At 37.3% G+C, this 21668-nt stretch overlaps 1 long non-coding RNA gene across 2 annotated transcripts in view; it reads right to left on the reverse strand.

The window, feature by feature from the left end:
* Positions 1-7797: 7797 nt before the first annotated feature.
* Positions 7798-21668, reverse strand: part of LOC146003558 (uncharacterized) — a 54985-nt gene continuing 41114 nt past the window's right edge. For both annotated transcript variants that reach the window (XR_014443829.1, XR_014443830.1), the window contains exon 5: positions 7798-7978. This is a non-coding gene — a long non-coding RNA (uncharacterized LOC146003558). The remainder of the gene's footprint in view (positions 7979-21668) is intronic.

The following is a 21668-nucleotide window of genomic DNA, read 5'->3' on the forward strand; positions in this document are numbered from 1 at the left end:
AAATCGTCTATGCCGCCAGATAGCACCGTTATTTGCGATTATTTCTTTATACGCTTACTCCATCTATTGTGTTCCGCAGCAAATGCTAGTTCTGGCGTTACCTGCAGGTGGCAGCAGTATCTCCGAAAGTTCATTCATTCAGCTACAAGTTAGATTCATAGCCGTAGCAACATACCTGCGAGGTCCTGGGCGAGATTAGAATGGGTGCTTTAAATTTGAAATCTCAATATGAATCGTCTAAAGGCATACGTCAGCAAAAGCATTATCAAATTTAAATAATCGCCATAGTTAAGGTGACGTCATTCTCCATGAGCAATAGCGCTTGTACTGACAATCGTTCTTGTGACATGGTTGTTGAGAGGTACTATATGTCCAGAAAATAAATGCATGGTTAATGGTGGCGTTGCAAGCAAAACTCCAAAGATTAAAATTTTGGAGGTCAAATATGTGACTGAACACACCATTCCCACCTCAAGTTTTTTGAAACTAAGATATTCTCTTTTCTGGGAGTCTCATCCCAATAATGTATTCCATTAGGATCTCCATGGGTGGCAGAAGATAAAAAATTGTAGCGGTCTGGAAAAACAACTACATCTGAAAGAAAATAAGCGAAAAGAAATTTGCGTCAACAGTAGTGAAACAATTCGAAAACTTACATAAGTAAATAAATACTTACCAATAGATGAGTGGTTACTGTTACGGCTTCACGCTTTGAAGGATGCTTGTTCAAACGCGGTTACACTTTTTTTGTTGTTGCCAATGAGGCACCAACGTGTGTGTTCTAATCTGCATTTAGACAGTGATTTTTTTAAAAAAATCTGTAACCCCAGCACATGCATTTTTAATCCATGATTTCACCTGCTAATTTTGAAAAGCACCTTAGACTTTTCCTTCATAAATAAATAAATAATAAATAGCACATGGTGCGACAGCCATCAAAGGTTTTGTGATTACATAAGTCTATTAAACTATTGATAATATCTAGATAACAATGAAAGAAAACTACATGAAAATTCACGTCAATGCTCTAGAAGGAATTCTAAGCTGATGTAATGTTTCATATTTTGAAATATCCAAGAAGTTTTCGAACGGAGAGGAAAATTTTTAAAAAATTCGCCCATTCACATGCCAAAGGTCCAGCCGAGCCTTAAGGGAAGTGTAAGGAAGTAGAGATCATGCACAGAGAAGCCTGTTTTGTCCGGGATAGAATTCACACACAGAAAGTTAGTTTCTTGATTGCTCTGCAATAGGACGTTAACCAAAGGGTTCGTGGAAGAGTGATCTCTGACTCAATGTGTAGCATCCACGATACGATATATGACTATATGATGTCACACCTTGGTTCAATCACGTCGATCTACAATCGAAACCTCCGTGCAGTGGAGAGACGAGTAATTCTGTAAGCAAGGGATGTAGTTGTCGGCCGGGGTGGTTGATGATATTCTTTCAACTTTTAAGAAACGTTTGTATGTAGATAGGGAATGATGAGTGCAGTGATACAAAGTTGATATCTTATTCGCTTACTGCATGTATACAATGCCTAAAACTACATAATTTTTCAAGGTATAAAACAAAATAAATCATTTATTATTTTAATAGAAACTGAAGAAATATAAATGGAAAATTGCAAGAGACATCACTTTATGAAATGGCAGTTTCACCACGAGCCTACTAACAATTACAACATTAACGTTTGCGTCTGTTTATGGATTTAGAGGCAAGATTTAACAGCATAGCTTCATCAGTAAACCCATGATGCACAAGAAAATAATATAGTTACATCAATTCTATCCAAAAACTAGACTTAAATAATACACTATTTACAATTTTTTATTATTACATTTACTTTATTCATGTTTCATTTTATGGTTTCAAATTTATTAAAGTAGTTGTGTATTGAGCAGTTTCAAAACTATTTGCAATTTCTATTAAAAATAAATACATTATTTGTCATCAAATATGCAATAAAAATGTTTACAGGCTTGCATTAGTTGGCATTCTATCCTTAAAACAACAGTGCTATGGGGAGAATCGAACCGGGGACTCTTCGTGGGGTGAGCAGGTATGATAATGACTGGACTACACCGTCCTTCTTGATTTATCGCTTATATGCTCCTACTCATGTGTTGAAACCATATTGCACTATTCTATCTGCTATTCATAAAAAGTATATTACAATTAAATTAGTGTTCCTCAAAACTACGAAACATAATGTTTTCTTGTTAACTCCACATATTGTTAACAAGGACATTTAGAATTCGGTCACATATAGGATGGCCCATGTCATGTACGTATGATTCAACAGTCTACCTATATTCCTTTCCCGGATTCTCTGAAGTAAGAGAACTCGAACGCGTTCTGTGCAGATGTTGAAGGGGGTGCGCCTCGTCCAATGAATGCACGGAGGGGAGGGGCATCCACGGGAGGGGGCGACTCGACTGCTCATTCGTGGTCCAGTAGTTCTGTAGTAAACACGTCAGCTCGCAAGTCTAGGGGAACTCTGCATTCAAGGAGAATGCCTCATAGTGTTGAATGTGTTCGAGAACAACTTGTTTGAAAAGTTTAAAACACAGGACTTTGTTTTTTTTTACAAATGTTTAAAACTTTTAAAACAAAGTGTTTTAAACATGTTTTTCAGACTTGTTTAAAACACATTTTGATACATGATGTTTCATAGTTTGTGGTTATTTGCATGTTTTTTGAAAATGTATGTTTAAATTTGTTTCAATTTTTTTCTGTTCTTCGTAGCATCAAAAGACAAATAAACGTGCACTATTATTTGTTATTTGTGTAAAACAATACACTGGCCATTGTTAAGAATAAAATAAGAAATTGGCAGCAGAAAGAGTTTTGCTTTACGGCCGTTACACCGCGCAGCACTTCGTTGCTTTCATCAGGCACCCTTCCCCACCTAGTCTGGCCCCGCCCACAAGCTTTCCCCTCTGCGCGTCGCTACTCCAGAGAATCCGGAAAAGCAGTTATAAGAAGACTGAGAGGTGAGCATGCGCAGTTCTACGATTGGCAAGCTTCGTGATCTCTGTCTGAGCCCACAATTCACCCAGTGAACGCGAATATTTTGTCAGCAGTATGACGTCATCCTTGGTTGTTTTGCAGCAGGGTGCCCAAGAATTTGTAAAGTAGGTATATGCAGTGGCGTATCAAGGGGTGGGCGAAGTGGGCAACCGCTGGGGCCCTCGTATCTCATGGGGTTGATACAAAAAAATGTATTAAATAGAAGTGAGGGGAAAAAAGATGGAACAGGCTAATTTATGTAGGCAATAAAATTAAAACTTTCTGTTTTTATCTGGCCTTAAATTCTAGTTAAACGTTATAATACGTCAAATCAGGGGCCTAACATACAGGCTCTGAGCCTAAAGGGGCCCGGAAAAATTAAAAATGATTGTCATATTTCTGATGTGTAACATTTTCGCAAAAATTCACGATATCTTGCGTGGACATTTTTTCCCCATTTATTCATTTCTCGAATAAAAAGCAATTTGTCTTGCTTTTTCTTCTTTCTCTCGACCTTGCACTCTCAATTTTAATATGTTAACAATAAAGCACCTCCAACTGCCCACGAAGCAAGTGCGAGGCATTTAAATGCTAGGGTCGTTTGCAACTCAAGAAGGCAATGGATAATATAGTAAGCAGTTCTCACTTCCTTCATAGTTCATATTAAATATAATTTTCTTCAATAATTTATTATATAATAATAATAATCTTATTGTGCTACAGCCCAATAATTTATTATATAAATATGATAATTTGCTGAAGTGTATCTTAAGATTTTCTATCGAGTCACATTGAGATTTCAAATTTAAAAACAGGTTGGGGACTCATATTCATATATCACCCAGGACCTCACAATATGTTGCTACACCACTGGATATATGGGTTGTCATTGTTGTTCTATATAAAAACAATCAAATCATATTTTACCTCACAGGATGAGCCTCAAAAGGTTAAGATTTTTCACCAACTCTCTGTCCACCCTATTGCCTCCTGTTAGAAGTAATTTACTATTGGAGAAACTACACGAAAAACACATCCTAAGTGGCATCGACGAGGGATTAGATTTATCGTATTTTGCTTCTTATAAATGTTGACAATACACTAATTCTACTTAATAAAAAAAATAATCCGCTCTAAAAGTGATTCGAACCTGCGATCTTCAGACAACTAGACTAGGCCTCTGCCACTTTCCCACTCCAACTAACTAACTTGAAATTTTGTCTTAAGGATCGTCAGCAATCTTGCAAACTTTGTTAACATACACTAGTTTATTTTTACAAGCTGGAATAGACTTAAAGTCTGCAAGTCAGAACTAGACTTCTGTGGCAACTTATTCTCTCCCGTCTACATTACTATGACAAAACTGTAAATGTGAAGGGGCATTGTTACATGTTGCATATAATTTCTCATACCATCGTTAGTTCCAGATTTGGCCACAGCCACCGAGCATTTAGTTTCTGGACATATAGTACAATGGGATCCATGAGTATTACAGTGCAAATTGTCCATCAGCATGTTCGTGCATTTTATTTGACCCAATAAGAGCTTCAAGAATTAAAAGAAAACTCAAAACAAGCTGTTGACAACTTCTGCACCAGCATACATAAAAATCCATCGCTTAAAAACACATCGGATGTAAGAGAAAAATTAATGAAAATACTCATGGACAATTTGCCGAGCTATATTAGTGGATCCCACTGAACAACTTTATTAATTTCAACCTGGAAAAGCTTCTTCTAGCGAATGCAGTGGTACAGGAACACTAAAAGTAAGTAAGTAAAAAAACAAAAAAAGAGGAGTTTGCTCTGCAACCTGAAGTTCTGTTATTTGACGAAGTTCTGTTATTTGACAAACATAATAACGAGCACAAAAAATACGAAATCATGGAGTTACTTTCATGTTGTTATCAAATCTCTTTTTGGGATTGATTCATTTTCCCAAAAATGTTCCGTTGCTTTATTCCCCTTTCACATGCGTTTATTTATACGGGGTGTTACTAAAGTTCGTTTCCAAAGCTTAGGAGGTGATTCTACAAGTGAAAATAAACACAAAAGTTCATGTGATGAAATGCCGAAAACGGCACCCATTCGAAGTTATTGAAGTGGGAAAAAGTGTGAAAATTATGTTTACAAGGAAATAGTGGCACAACGGCCAACCATATGACCACGGCGAAGGGCGTTCCACAAAGAAATGTGGCATGCTCTATTCAAAAAAGCACATGGCAGATGTGTGAAGTTGATGTGCAAGGGATTCCCCAAAGGGAGCGAATGGGTCTTTTGAAATCATGGGGGTAGGGAAGTGTTTAGCGAGTTGTGTTAACCACGGAAAGTGATATGTGGAGACTGACAACTAAGAAGAAAGCGAATATCCGTAGTGGACATCACCATTACGTACAAAAACAAAGATGGTGGTGGTGTTACACTAGGTTGCATATGTGTCGACATGTTCACTGTGTGCAGAGTGGAGGTCCCCATAGAAAGAAGTTCAGGGGAGTGATGTTCGGCGAACTTGCTGGCCACGGAACAGGCCCACCCCTACCAATACACCAATTGTGGAACAAGCCATTGAGGAAGTGACACACATTTTGGTCTAAATGTGGTGATGCACCATCGTTTTGGAACCTGTGCTGATGGTGTGTCACGAGAATTGCATGTGGATTTGCAAAATCCCAAAGTAACTGTTTTTACTATTGAACTCGCCTATCTTGGTGAACATTGCTTCATCGGTCCACAACACCCTGTTTACAAAATTCGGGATAGCTTCCATATGATGCAAAAACCATTGGCAAAACACCACACGTGGGTCAAAGTACTGAGGTAAAAGGTCTTGTACCTTTTGGAGTTTGAAAGGGTACGTCCCCTCTTCAGATAGGATGCCCCCACACATTAACATGGGATGTGTTGTGGGCAGTGGCTATAGCGCACGTACTGGTGTCAGGACGATCCGTGACAGCATTTAACACTGCAGCTTCACATATCTGCCATGTATTTTTTTGAATAGAGCATGCCACATTTCTTTGTGGAACGCCCTTCGCCGTGGGACCGTTGTGCCACTATTTTCTTGTAAACATAATTTTCACACTTTTTCCCACTTCAATAACTCCGAATGGGTGCCGTTTTCGGCATTTCGTCACATGAACTGTTGTGGTTATTTTCACTTGTAGAATCACCTCCTAAGCGTTGGAAACGAACTTTAGTAACACCCTATATATGTAGCCTACCCCCCCCCCTTCCCCGACTGCCCCATATGGTAAAATGTCAGAAGGAAATGCGAACTATAGGTACAGTAACTTTGTCTTCGTTAAAATCAAAGAAATTAAATAATTTACCCGTTGTGATATCTTGCAAGTGATACAGGGTGTCTACCAAAATAACAAATCTAAAATTCTTGACTTTTTCATGAGTTTTTATTGACCTTTCCCCCCATTTTAATATTTATTTAATCGCTCCCTACTTAGGTATAGTTGGAAATTAAGAAAATATATATTTCTATTCAATTAAAAACCACCACCACAAGGCCAGTTAAGATTAAAACTGAAGCTGTACTTTAAGAAGAGATTTTAGACTTGCTTTAATTATAATTAAATTAATTAATAATTTTAAATGCATGTAAAATGAATGCTTGACTTCATCCTGGTTGTGGAATGGCCACATTATAAACTATAAAATGTGTTATTATTATTATTATTAGACTTAGCTTTGCTTTTTAGCTACAGTTCGATCGAGATAAACTGTTATCAAATATTATTCTACTGTTTAATATATGAAGAAAACAATAACAAATTATCTTTTCTTTCTTTTATTACAAATGAGAACTAAACAATAACTTCACAAAATTAAACGTTTACCCTGATTTACTGATGGCTCTTGGTTTACAGGAGTAAACACAATACAAGAGTTGACATCAGAACTTCGGATCATCTTGGTAGAAGAAATATAAAGAAAAATCAAACTCTCATATATTTATAAAATAACAAAATTAATCTTTTTACTTACAAATACCTTGCCGCCTTTAGAAAGAATTAGCACTGTGTAAATCCCTTTTCAAACTTGAGAGGGGTTTTCATCAGAACCAAGCTTGTGGGGATTATAACTAGAGAGCTCTAGACACTAGGAACCACTTCACTAAAAATCCTCGTTGTTCCATCTTCTTTTCTTGATGATCTCGGAGTCGTGTCACTGGATAAATTTCCTCTCTGCAACCTCGGCTTCACAACCAACCCTGGGGTGCTTTGCTGCGACTAGCGATTTCAGTCTCTGCGTACACAAACCAACCTCATCACAAACCCTCATCAACCAACACATCCCTTCGGAAACAGTTAAAGATCCTACATATATTATGCATGCTACCACAGCCACAGGACACAACCTAGCTGCTGAATAACCATCCCTACTTATACCCACTCACCCATCCAATCACAGCCACATATTTCCGACGTTTTTCATTCCACCCACCATCCAACAAACAGTCAAACACAGGTGAGATAGGACATTTTTGTCTAATCCCTGTTGCTATTTTCTCCCATTGTCTGGCTACACTGCAGTACAATGCCCCATGAACATGAGGCCAAGTCGTGAAATACAGAAATTTTCATTTTGTGTGGTAAGTTTTCACCATTTCCTTTCATTTTTATTTATTTGCTCTTCTGGTTCTTTCCCTTTCTTTCTACACACACACTTTTTCTTTTCAACACTCGTATCCCTATACAAGTAGAAAATACAAGACTTATAGATAAAGATGGTTGTTAATAGATATGGTTTTAGCATACTAGGATTATTACCTGTCCAACTTCATCAAAAGCCATGATAACAACTGCTGCCCCATACTTAAGTATCTTCTTTCCCTTTGCGATGAACTCTTCTTCACCCTCCTTCAAGGATATGGAATTAACAATGCACTTTCCCTGTGCACATTTCAACCCTGCTTCAATAACATTGAAATTGGACGAATCAACACACAAAGGCACCTGTGAAGAAATGAGACACTACGTTCACAGTATCAATATGAAGTTATCACTCATTATTTCTAAGTACATTGTTCTTTCTAATTGTGAGAATCAAATCCTCTACAATTGTCCCCATGAGCACTACTAATGAATGGTGTGTATTACCTAGTATTAGGGCTTAGTCAGTACCGATGTGACAGTAGCAGCCAATTGGAACTTATTCATTGATGCTGGCTGATACTATTCCAGAATTTATTTCAAAAGATCCACAAAAATACTACATGACATTTATTATGCTAAATTCAAAGTTTCCATTTATTTTGTACCAGTGTTGTTTGAAAAATGGATTTCTGGCTCCCTGATGGCATAGTGGTAACGTTGTCACCTTGTGATCAAGGTGGAGGTACGTTGTACAGTGGTTCAGATCCCACTTTGGACTGTACGTCCAGTCCCGATTGGCCTATATGTGCATCAAGTAGACTTAAAACAATTCAAAAATGGATTTGTGATTAAATAACAAATATTTTAATATTTGTGTGTGTGTTTGTATTTATATTGTGTTATAGTTGTGAAGTGTTTGTGTGTGTCTTGTGTCGTAGTTGTGCTGTCTAATGTGTTTGTGTTTGTCTTGTGTAGTAGTTCCTCCATTCATATTGGGGGTTAGGCGTAGAGCTGACAACTCTGCACTGTAAAAAGCCATGTCAAGAATCAGCAATATAAGGCCATGGATGTTCCCAAGGTAAAATATTCCGGAGGTAAAATAGTCCCCCGTTCGGATCTCCGGGTGGGGACTACTTTGGGAGGTCCCTGGACTAAGGATAAGATCTACGTTAGGAATAAGAAAAATATTAAATTAGGCACCTGGAATGTTCTGAGCCTTTACCGGCCTGGGGCATTTCAGTGTACAGTTAATGAGATAGTCAAGTATAAATTAGATGTAGTAGCTGTCCAGGAAGTTAGGTGGCCAGGAGAAGGGAATTGTAAAACTAAAAATTATACTTTTTTCTATGGTGGTACTGAAAATCATAATTTTGGAACAGGCTTTTTCATAAATAATAGAATTATCTCGGCTCTTAAAACAATAGAATTTATTAATGATAGGATATCATATGCAGTTTTACAGGGTAGGTGGTGTAAAATTATTTTAATAAACATACATGCACCAACGGAAGATAAAGATGATAATACTAAAGATGATTTTTATACAGAGTTAGAACAGGTCTTTGATAAATTTTCTCAGTATGATATGAAAATTCTGTTAGGTGACTGTAATGCACAGATTGGGAAAGAAGAGACATTTAAACCCACGATTGGTAAAGAAAGTCTTCATGAATTAAGTAATGATAATGGTATAAGATTGATTACTTTTGCAACCTCAAAGAATTTAATTGTGAAAAGTACCACTTTTAAACATAAAGATATCCATAAATATACCTGGTCTTCTCCAGATGGTAAAACTCATAATCAGATAGATCATATTCTCATTGATAAGAGAAGGCATACTAGTATAATTGACGTTCGTACACATAGAGGTGCTGACTGTGCCAGTGACCATTATTTAGTAATTGCTAAATTAAGAGAAAGACTCTCAGTGATAAATCATAAGCAACAAAATCTAAAAGTTCTAAAATTTGATACAGGAAAGTTTACTGATGAAAGAATTAAGAAAGATTACCAAATTAAACTGTCAAATAGATTTGATGTTTTGCAGGATTTAAATGATGATGAAAATATAAATGAAACAGACGTAAATAAGAATTGGGAGCACATACGTAATGCAATAGAATCAGCAGCTAAAGAAAGTATAGGATACCATAAACCGAGAAAAAGTAAGCCATGGTTTGATAATGAATGTCATAATCTAATAGAAATAAGAAATCAGGCTAGACTTGGGTGGTTAAATAACTCTGATGATACAAATCTAAACAATTATAATAGAATAAAGCGAGAAGTTAACCGCACGTTTAGAAGTAAAAAAAGAGATTACTTGAAAAGCAAAATTAACGAAATTGAAACAAACAGCAAAAATAAAAATATCAGAGATTTATATAAAGGTGTAAATGAGTTTAGAAAGGGGTGGCAACCTAAAGTAAACTTGATAAAAGATAAAGACGGTGATTTTCTAGCTGACCCAAGCGATATTCTAAATAGATGGAAGAACTACTTTAATGACCTTTTAAATGTCCATGTAGGAGATAAATCAGAAGTGAATGAAGTACACACAGCAGAACCTTTAGTCCCAGAACCTAACTTGACTGAAGTTAAAGATGCTATTAAAAGGCTAAAGAATAACAAAGCACCTGGCATTGATTTAATACCAGCTGAGTTAATTAAATATGGTGGAAATTCATTAATTTGTCAAATTCATAAATTAATTTGTTTAATATGGAATAAAGAAGAAATCCCTCAACAGTGGAAAGAATCCATAATTGTTCCTGTGTTTAAAAAAGGTGATAAAATGAACTGCAATAATTACCGTGGAATTTCTCTACTCTCAACAACATATAAAATATTATCTAACATTCTTTTAACAAGACTAACCCCATATGCTAATGAAATTATAGGTGATTATCAATGTGGATTTAAATGCACCAGATCAACTACAGATCAAATTTTTCACATCAGACAGACACTTGAAAAAAAGTGGGAATATAATCAAAATGTCCATCAGCTATTCATTGATTTCAAAAAAGCATATGATTCGGTCAAAAGAGATAAATTATATAATATATTAGTAGAGTTTGGAATACCTAAGAAGCTTGTTAGTATGATAAAAATATGCACCAGTGAAACAGAAAGTAAAATTCGTGTGGGTATTAATATGTCTGACAAATTTACAATTCATGATGGGTTAAAACAAGGAGATGCATTATCTCCATTGCTCTTTAATTTTGCCTTAGAATATGCTGTAAGGAAGGTAAAAGAAACTAAAGAAGGACTAAAATTAAATGGTGTGACTCAGTTGTTAGCATATGCAGATGATGTAGACTTACTGGGGGATGATGTGAATACAATTAAGAATAATGCTAAAATATTTTTCAAAACTGCTAAAGAGATAGGTTTGGAAGTTAACAAAGAGAAAACTAAATATATGCTTACAGGCCGAAACCAAGTGTTAGGTAATAATCAAAATCTAATTATTGATAACAACTCGTTTGAAACAGTTTCCAAATTCAAATACTTAGGAGTAATATTAACAAATGAAAATTATATTAAAGAGGAAATAAAAAGTAGGCTTAATTCAGGAAATGCATGTTACTTCTCTCTTCATAAACTTTTGTCTTCGTTTAATATCTAAGAATCTAAAAGTTAAAATATACAAAACCGTAATTTTGCCTGTAGTATTATATGGGTGTGAAACTTGGTCCCTTACATTGAAAGAGGAACATAAATTGAGAGTATTTGAAAATAGGATCCTTAGGAAAATATTTGGACCTAAAAGGGATGAGGAGACAGGTGAGTGGAGAAGGTTACATAATTTAGAACTACATAATTTGTATTCATGTCCAGACATTATTAGAATAATTAAATCAAGAAGACTTAGGTGGGCAGGCCATGTGGCACGAATGGGAGAGGAAAGAGGAGTTTTCAGGATTCTTGTTGGGAAACCTGATGGTAAGAGACCAGTAGGAAGGCCAAGACGAAGATGGAGGGACAACGTCGAGATGGACCTAAGGGAAATTGGTAGGGATGGAAAAGAGTATATAGATCTTGCTCAAGATAGGGACAGATGGAAGGCCTGTGTTGCTGCAGCCATGAACCTTCGGGTTTAAGAAGGCTAGAGAGTTAGTTAGTTAGCGTACACAAACAATCTGGATTCGCACTGGCTGTGCATTTTCCATAATTGCTACAATGACAAGTCAGGAAACACAGGGTCTCTAAACTACTGCGCACTCTGTTCAACTAATACATTCTGAACTGTAGCGTCGTCCAAACTTTCAGTTTTTGCGAACTCAATTAACAAAAGTCCAATGAAGGTCTCTCACTTCCGCTGGCCACTCGCGAACTTGTACGTTTCACTAGCAGAAACTTAACGACCAAAAATGTCCACGAAGGTCTGCAAAACTGAACAGACCAAGCACTAACTTGCCCGACCACTTCTCCATCAAAATCTAGCGCTAAGTACTGTACTACGTGCGAAAAATCTACAAGCGCTTATTTCCCCTTTGTCTTTGGGACTCAGTCTATTCTCTCTAAACGGGGTGTTTCAATTCTTTTTGCTTCTTGCTTCTTGTTCTATAAACAATTGTTTACAATTACTTTAATATGCATACAAAGTGAAATAATCTTAACACATTGAATCCCAGGGCTATTTAAATTGGCAATAACTCCGAAACCCCGGCATTTAATGTGATTTTCAAAAATGTGAAACAATTTATTTTTTTCGGTTGTATTATACATGCGTTACACATAAAAATAAAGGCAATATCTTTGCCTACACACTAAAAAAGAAACAATTAGAATTTGTGTATGCTTGCGTGTGCTAGAGATGTTCAACATAGTCCTTGTTTTTCATGTAATGAAAAAATCCGTACTTCTAATGCTAAACAGTGGCAGCGATTGGGTTCCAAAACGAGGAGGGCAAGGTGCAAAAACTAGGGGGAGCAAGAGCAATTTACTTTTCTTTGGTACATAAGGTATAGCATAGAATGGGGACAAAGTGGCAAAAAGTGAGGGGCAACTGCCCCCATCGCTCACCCTAATCGCCGCTACTAACCCTTAGTATGAAACACAGGCGGTGTGCAAGTAAATAACTCATTACAAGTAAATAAATAAGTGTTCCATTTCTTTCGATATTTCAAGTAAACACATTGGTCAAGTGCATGGGCGCCCATAGGCGTTCTCAGGGGGGAGGGAAGGCTCTTTGTAACTCCAAACATTCAAGTGATATTGCCCGTACTATGCACGTGCATGGAACACTCTCCATATCCAGGATGCTCGTGCATAGCATGAGCATGGGATTCAATCACAGGCTGAACTTCGCCCATGAATAACGAATTTCTAATTCTAATATACAAAATATTAAATTTTATCAAATCCTAGTGCAGGTAGATAACAATGTAAATCCACCATACTGTAAAACAAAATGGCGAAAATTCTTGACCACAAGCATAATTTCTTGACTGGTAGACACACTGTATAATTAAAATATTTGAATAGCTATGTTACCAAGGAAGCAAGCACCAGCAGCCATCCATGGAGAAAAGAAGAATCGCAATCGTGACACGGGCTTGAACTTAACCCAGAAGTATGGACACAGCTTGCAATTGGTCTGCCAGCTACCAATTTAGGTCGGGAACCTCCCACCCTAAATACATACAAACAGGGTTGATCCTCAGCACTCCACTTCTACCCCAAAGAAGAGTGGCATTAACTCTCGAAAGCTCGGAAATCTTTACAGAATTCACTTGCTTCATAACCTGAGAGAATCTCTTCATTAGTCATAACCAGAAAAGTTTCAATATGAAGGAAAGGGGGGGGGCAGTTTTGAATTTTTATACATTTATACAAATGGACGTAAACTATTTCAGGTTTACTTATAAAAAGTAGCATCCTACTATATGCAATATCAGGGTGGCCACTCTAGGACCATGATAAAATTGAAGCATAATTCCCAGTTTACAAGACGAACTTTTTTCAAAATTCAAGGGTACAAACAGATGTTTTCTCCATTTCAACCTTCCATATTATCACCTCTCACCACCTACACACATATATATTAATAATATAAAGGGTTTGTGTGATTCCAATACAAAATCTTTCTTCAGGTGAGGTTTTTCTTCTTTTTACACACTACACCCAAATTTATTTCAAGTCTAGCTTCATAAGGAATGCAAAGAGTGGTGTCTATTCAATGAGTTTATGAATTATATCCATTTGTTCTTACTTTACCACAAACGTACACAGCACAGGACAGTGCAACACATGGCATACTTCACACATGAACTCTGTCACAGCAAAGATTTTTAAAATACCTCCCTGTCCAGTTTTTTAGTACTCAAGACAACACTTCAACTTTTATCATGCAAGGATGTTTAAATTTTCCTGGCTGTGAACAGGCTCAAAGCCACAGAGCAAAGGGTTCCCCAAGGCAAAATTACCAAAGGAACCCCAACTGCTTTCTGACTTGTCTGGAAACAAAAGCAGAATTGCAAGAAGCAGCGGGAACAATTTGCCAATTTCATCGTAAAATCACTAAATCTGTTACAGCAAGTGCTATAGCTGGCTGTCATCTACATTATTTCATTAAAGTTTGTGTAATGTTTCCTTACACAAACTTTTATGTGAATGTTTTGTCAACATGGAAAATCACTCTGTCATCAATTAAGCATGTGTACATTTTTGTCCCCAATCGAGTGCCTCCCTAGGTGGTGGATAAGGAAAGGCCTTCCAAATTAAGAATAAAAGCAAAACTCTTCAATATCACACTTATCACTGTACATGCACCAACTGAGGAAGCAGAAGAAAAGAACAAAGACTACTTTTATGAGCAGCTGGAAAGTATATACAGGGAGGTTATTTCAGTAGTTTACCGCCAGAGTGTCGGCCGTTCGGCGGACCCTTCATGCAACAGGTCCTGGCAAATTGCTTTCACGAAGTTTTGTAATGTTTCCACTTTTCACAATTACAGTTACAAGTACAATTGAAATAAGCACGTACCTTGTCGCAAGGATGCTGGAAAAGGTGTCCTCCCAAATACAAATATTTCTGGCACCTTATTTCTGACATCTAATCTTGGATTAGACATCGCTACTTTATCCTCAGTTGTCGCGAGAACGCCGGCGGAGAGTTGTCAGTCGCGAGAAGGCGCTTCATACTTCACCTGTCGGCAGTGATGCCAACCGTAGAGACATGTCCCTACACATAGGGACTTTTCACTTTATTTCGCCCACGTAGGGACAGATTTTGCCAAATGAGGGAAAACGTAGGGACTTTTTTCAATCTTGGAAAATAACATTTTATTGTGCAAAGGTGCAAAGCTTACTCGCCAGTCAGTTGCACTTCCTTCGTGCTCGGTTTGGAATGAATGGATTAGTTTATCTGGATACTTTAGCGAGGAGGAGAAAAAAGAACTAACTAACAAATCTCCATCAGAATTTTGGAACATGTTATCGGTTACCAAGAACTTTCAAGACAAGTTCTTATTTGAAAACATTTCCACTCTCGCGAAAATAGTGCTAACATTGCTGCATTCTAACGTGGAAATGGAAAGAATATTTTCAATGTTAAGTGACACAAAAACAAAAAAAGAGAAATAAAATGGGACCAGAATTGTTCAAGGCTGCAGGAAATACAGCATCACCAACCAACATCTATCTCTTCACAGCAGCAGCATGTATGACTTCAAATAACATAATCAACAGTAAACGACTCAACGTTATTCAGGGGTGTGCGGGATCCCGAAAAGTCAGGACCGGGATCGGGAAAAGAAATTCCTGTCCCGATCCCAACTTCGGGAAACGATTTTTCGGGATCCCGAGCAGTCGGGAAATAAAGAATGGTCACTTTAAAAAGTCGTTAATTGTCGACGTTTTCTGCATTGTAAGTTTCTGGAACTTATCGGAAATTGTAAGTTTTTATTCTAGAAATGCAAGAACAATCACTTAAAGTGAAAATGACGTGTAGAATTCGAGATTTCCAGAGTTCGGGAAATGTCGAACATTTCCCGTCCCGAAAATTTTCCAACTTGGTCGGGAAATTGCAAATTTTTCAGTTCCGAATGTCGGGCTTTAAGAAATTTTCCATCCCGACCCAAAAAATTCTGTCCCGCACACCCCTATTATTCATTAAGGCAAGAATTTACAATACCGGACCATTCTGTAATTTCTATGCTACGTCTTATACTCACGAAATAATTAGTCGTGATGATTTATCTCAAGTTAACATGTTGGGGTGAGGTGAAAAAATTGTTCATTAACGTGTAGAAGTTGTAAAATAAGCTTTTCAACTCTCGCAATGATTCTCCGTATACAAGTATGGTAGCCATATTTGTTGATATGAACAATTGACGTTCGCAATTAGTTACGCTGTCTACAGCGTTGCCACACTATTGATTTCAAACTTGGAGAGCATGGATTGTGTAAGAATGGCGGAAGAGAACAGTAAAAAAGTTGTTAATGTTGTACAGATTGTTAGGTGGAGTGTGCAGGAGGATGGCCATGGGCTAATTAATAAACTTATGGATTTCAGTATATTGCCCAAAGAAGTGTGACAGCAACAATCACGATGTAGAAGAACATGTGGTGTGGACTGATTTGATTACAGGTAAGTTTGGCAATGGTGCCAAAACGTTTGTCATTAAGTGCAACGAAAATAAGATTCTTTTATCGGTTCGTAATCACAATTACCGCAAAACCATTCAGGAATAGCCCCACTGACCATTCTTGGTAAGATTAGGTTAAGTTAGGTTAGGCAAGGCAAACACAGTTAAAATTTGGGCTAAAAAAAAACATGCACGGGTAGCCCAACAAACCATTGACGGATAGCCCCACGAACCATTCAGGTAAGGTTAGGATAGGATGGGGAAACAGTTAAAATTTGGGGTCGTAGTAATATCAGGAAAGTATATTTTGTTTTTTAAGTATTGGACACAAAATCTTCCGGTAAATAATGAGCAATCGTGCCGATCGCAGACCACTCAATTTCACTTATTTTGCAATTTCTACACGTGACCCCCAAATTTTAACTTCAAATTCGTGATTAGGAGGCCTCAATTAGTGAGTATGCGAAATATTACAAAAATTGGGGAGGGGTCCTGTATTGTAAATTCGCTCCTTCATTAATTGTGGAAGCACCGAGCAGAAAGAGTTGGTAAGTAAATGTGTATATTTTATCTTCTGTTTTGCATGCTCATGAGGTGGTGTTTTTTTTTAGTCGCTTTACTTGGCGTAGGGACATTTTGACTACGTCTGTAGGGAAATTGCCGAAAAATGGTTAGCAACACTGTCGGCTACCAAATGTAGTCAGTATACGTTCATGTTCACTTGTGTTTGTGTTTATCACTACGCGTGTTGTTTATACTGTGTTATTGAGTTTGTGTGCTACTCAGTGCCAGTGCTTTAGTGTGTGTTAATTGTTATTCATTCATTAGTTATGCCGCTAAACAAATATAGTCTTGAACAAAGAGTTTTATGTAGGCTACGATAATTACTTGAAAACGAATTCTTGCAGAAAAGTGGTCAACCTAAGAAACGTGTTGTATTGCTGTTGAAGGAGGTAATTTTCAACATCTCTTGTAACACAGGAGGTTACTGATCGTCATTATTATTACTTTTAAATATCATTTTACGCTTTCGGTTTGCTTTATGCGCCAGGATGCTGTCTTCCATTTCTGTCAACTGAGGATAAAGTAGCGATGTCTAATCCAAGATTTGATGTCGGAAATAAGGTGCCAGAAATATTTGTATTTGGGAGACCACCTTTTCCAGCATCCTTGCGACAAGGTACGTGCTTATTTCAATTGTAATTGTAACTGTAATTGTGAAAAGTGGAAACATTACAAAACAAGCGGTTTCTGTTACGGCCGACACTCTGGCGGTAAACGACTGAAATAACCTCCCTGTATATAATAAACAGCCAAAACACGATGCTATGATAATTCTTAGAGACTTCAACACCAAGATAGGAAGAGAGGATGTATTAGGTCAGTCAAAAAGTAAATGCAATCATTTTTTTTTATTTTTCACAGCAACAATAGAAAACTTACAATGATATCATTTTCCAACATAGTCCCCCTGCACTTATACACTTGATCCAACGTTCCACAAGCTTTCTGATACCCTGAGAAAAAAAGGTTTTCGGTTGAGCAGCAAGCCACCACGTATGCACCGCTTTCTTCACCTGTTGATCTGTGTCAAATCGACGTCCTCTTAAAGCAGCTTTAAGTGGACCGAACGGATGGTAATCCGACGGGGCGAGATCGGGACTGTATGTAGTATGCTCTAACACCTCGAAGCCCAGATTCTGAAGAGTTTGAGCGGTGTTGGCGGTGGTATGGGGACACGCGTTGTCATGCAACAAAAGAATGCCTTCCGACAATCGACCTCATCATTTGCTTCGAATTGCAGGCTTCAACTTGTTCGAAAGCATATCACTGTATCATTCACTGTTTATTGTTATCCCCTTTTCCACATAATGTTCCATAATTACCCCTTCTGAGTCCCAAAAAAGTGTGAGCATCACTTTTCCTGCAGTGTTGATGCTTGATTTTTTTTTTCACTGGAGATTCAGGGTGTTTCCATTCCATGCTCTGGCGTTTGCTCTCAGGTTCGAAGTGATGGATCCATGTTTCATCTCCAGTGATGAATTGTTTCAAAAAGGCTTCACCTTCGTTAGCATGTCTGTCCAATAATTGCTGACAGATTCTCACACGATTTTCCTTGTGTCAGTGAGTTCTTTAGGGACCCATCTCACACAGACTTTATGAAAGTTGAGCCTGTTATGGATAATTTCATATGCAGAACCATGACTAACGTGCATATGGTTTTCCACTTCATCAACAGTCACTCGTCGGTTTTTCAGAACCAACTCACGGACTTGCTCAATGTTGTCATCAGTAGTGGATGTGGCTAGACGACTGCTCTTTCCTCATCCTTCACACTTGTTCGACCACTTTTGAACTTTTCAATCCACTGGTAAACACTTCGCAGCGGTAAGTGCTGAAAGTCTTCTATGGATTTCAGCTCCTGGTACACCTTCAGACCACAAAAAGAGATTACAGAATGCACACAGACAGTGGCGCAGCCATGTTTACTTGGCAACACTGCAGAGCGAACTGACGTGATGATGCTGTAACCTGCCACAGGCAAAGACAACGATACTATCTATCGGCTTGCGAGCGCAGAAAGCTGTATAGCCAACCTACGGAACAAAAGAAAAACATTGCATTTCTTTTTTGACTAACCTTTTATATAAACCAACTATTGGGAAGCATAGCTTACACGTAAACTGTAATGAAAATGGAGAAAAACTAGTAGATTTTGCTACCAATAACAATATGATTGTGAGTAGCACGACATTCCCACACAAAAACATACATAAAGCTACCTGGCAGTCTCCAGATGGTATGGCAAACAATCAGATAGACCATATATTAATAGAAATAAGACATTGAAGTGATATATTAGACGTACAGAGCTACAGAGGAGCAGATGTGCACTCTGATCATTACCTAGTAACCATCAGATATAGACAGTGGATCTCAAACACAAAGAAAGAACAAGAGATTAGACAGACTTAATATAATGTGAAACTAACAAATCCAGAGAAAAGATGAGAATATCAAACCAGATTGAAACAAAATTTTGAAAATATACAAAATCCCATAACAATAGAAGAAAAATGAAAAAGAATAAAGGAAAATATCCAGAAAACAGCAGAAGAGACAATAGTATGGGAAAAGAAAACTAAATTAAAGGAATGGTTTGACGAGAGTTGCCAGAAAGCATTAGATGAAAGAAACGTAGCTAGCAATAAAGTTCTCCAAAGGAAGCAAAAACCAATTGTAGAGAACTGGATAGCGAAAAGAAGAGAAGCCAAAAGAGAATATAGAAGAAAAAAATGGCAGTGGAAAAAGAAAACCTAACTAACTAACTAACTCTCTAGCCTTCTTAAACCTGAAGGTTCATGGCTGCAGCAACACAGGCCATCCATCTGTCCCTATCGTGAGCAAGATCTATATACTCTTTTCCATCCCTACCGGTTTCCTTTAGGTCTATCTCAACGTTGTCCCTCCATCTTCGTCTTGGCCTTCCTACAGGTCTCTTACCATTAGGTTTCCCAACAGTAGTGTGTTTTGTGGTACAACCAGGACGAGAAATGATGAACCCCCCTCAGGCAGATTTGCCTACACTTAAAACTTGCTCAACATGCCCATATGAGCTTTTTGCTCGAGTGTGGTACTCCGTCTAATCCAAGATTTTTGTAAAAATGTCCTCGGGAAGTTCCTGTGAAATGATGAGCCCCCTCAGATTGATTTGTCCACACTTACAAAAGGCACTTCTGTGAGATTGTTGTCCATAATCCTGTCAAAAATATGCCCCTCTTGATATTTTTTGCCCACACCTAAAACTAAGCCCCCCTCACCCACACCCACCCACATACACACATATTTACTTCCGGTCCACTTCCGGTTTGCCTACTTCCGGTCCACTTGTGGCCTATTTCTGGTTTATTTATATTGCATCAAGTTTTGCAACAAATTATTACCTAATATTATGCAAAAAATTATTAGACATGTGTTGTTTTCTGATTGGTTGGTTATGACATAATGTGAATGATGTGTTATATTCTGATTGGCTTATTGTTTCAGATGTTTTCAATGCGGTCTGTGCTTAGGCTATATAAAGAGATTTTGCATTGCATATCAGCCAGTATTGTGAGAGTTGTTGAAGAGTAAGGGTGTGTTGTTGCAGTGCTGCTCATATTTTTTTAAACACAAAAATATTGCAAATTTATATAAATTGAATTACAAATCTATTTGATTTAATAGACAGAATTTTTGACAACCTGTCATAGGTTTATTAAGTATAGAGTTTTGATTTGAACCCCAAGAAATTTTATATAAATACCAAAGCCAAAAATATTCACACACATACACACACACACACACACACACACTAAATATACAAAACACACTGCTGAACCCAACTGATATTTTTTTATTAAGCATAGAATTTTGATTTGAACCCCAGGAAATCTTATATAATAAACAACAACAAAAATGCCAAATCAAAAATATTGTAATCAATGCAATAAGAATATATCCAGCCCCAATTGGGTTAAGCACCAAAAGAATTGTAATCCAGACAAATGCAGAACTCCCACAAAAATATGCCCTAAATGCCATAGAAAATATAACATGAAATATTTCACTTATGCTTGTTCTGCACAGTCATCAACATTTCCAAACAAAATTGAATGGAAATATTTGTGTGATTGCCCTGTATAACTTAGATTGCAAGGCCATATTTTGTAATTTTCTAGACCAGGAGCTAGACCCTCTGCACCAGAAACAGGCCATAAAATGCCTCTCCACAAATTATGTGAGCATCATGGAGCACACAATACACTTTACAATTTTGAGAATCTCAATTTAAATTCAGGAACAAGAGATTTGGATTTGATGTATCTGGAAATATCCCTTTTTTCAAAAAATGTTTGCATCTTGAATCAACCTGCAAACAATATTACATGTTAGGCTGGGCTATCTCAACAGCAGAAGCATGCAGCTTAGTGGTTTCTTGCACTCACACTCTGTAAATACATTCCATGATTTTATTATCCTATTAAAGCACCCAATGCTGCAATTTTTAAATTTTTGCTGAAGAAGATACATGATTATCTCAGTCATGTTCAACATCTGAGAATTGTATGCATCAAAATATTGCAGGTGATGATTAAAATCTGCACCACTATACAACATTCCACTATCTGTTGTAACAAATTCTGCCTTTTGGAACCTATCCAGATGCATTATCAAAAATCTAAAATGTTTCCAGTTTGAGCTCTGATTGGGAAGAATCTCAAAATCATAGAATCTCCCCACACTTGCATGATTTGAAAACCATCCTCCATAATAAGAAAAATCAATATAATAATAAAAAACAACAAACTGTCCCACAATTCTCCTTCAAGAATTATACTTGTGGCACTCAAAATCAGTGTTGTATCTCAAGTTTAGATATTTGAAGCTTTGTGTGCTGTGCAGTGC

This window comes from Lepisma saccharinum, chromosome 20 (genome assembly GCF_977018435.1).
Source record: "Lepisma saccharinum chromosome 20, izLepSacc3.1, whole genome shotgun sequence".
Classification (NCBI taxonomy): domain Eukaryota; kingdom Metazoa; phylum Arthropoda; class Insecta; order Zygentoma; family Lepismatidae; genus Lepisma; species Lepisma saccharinum.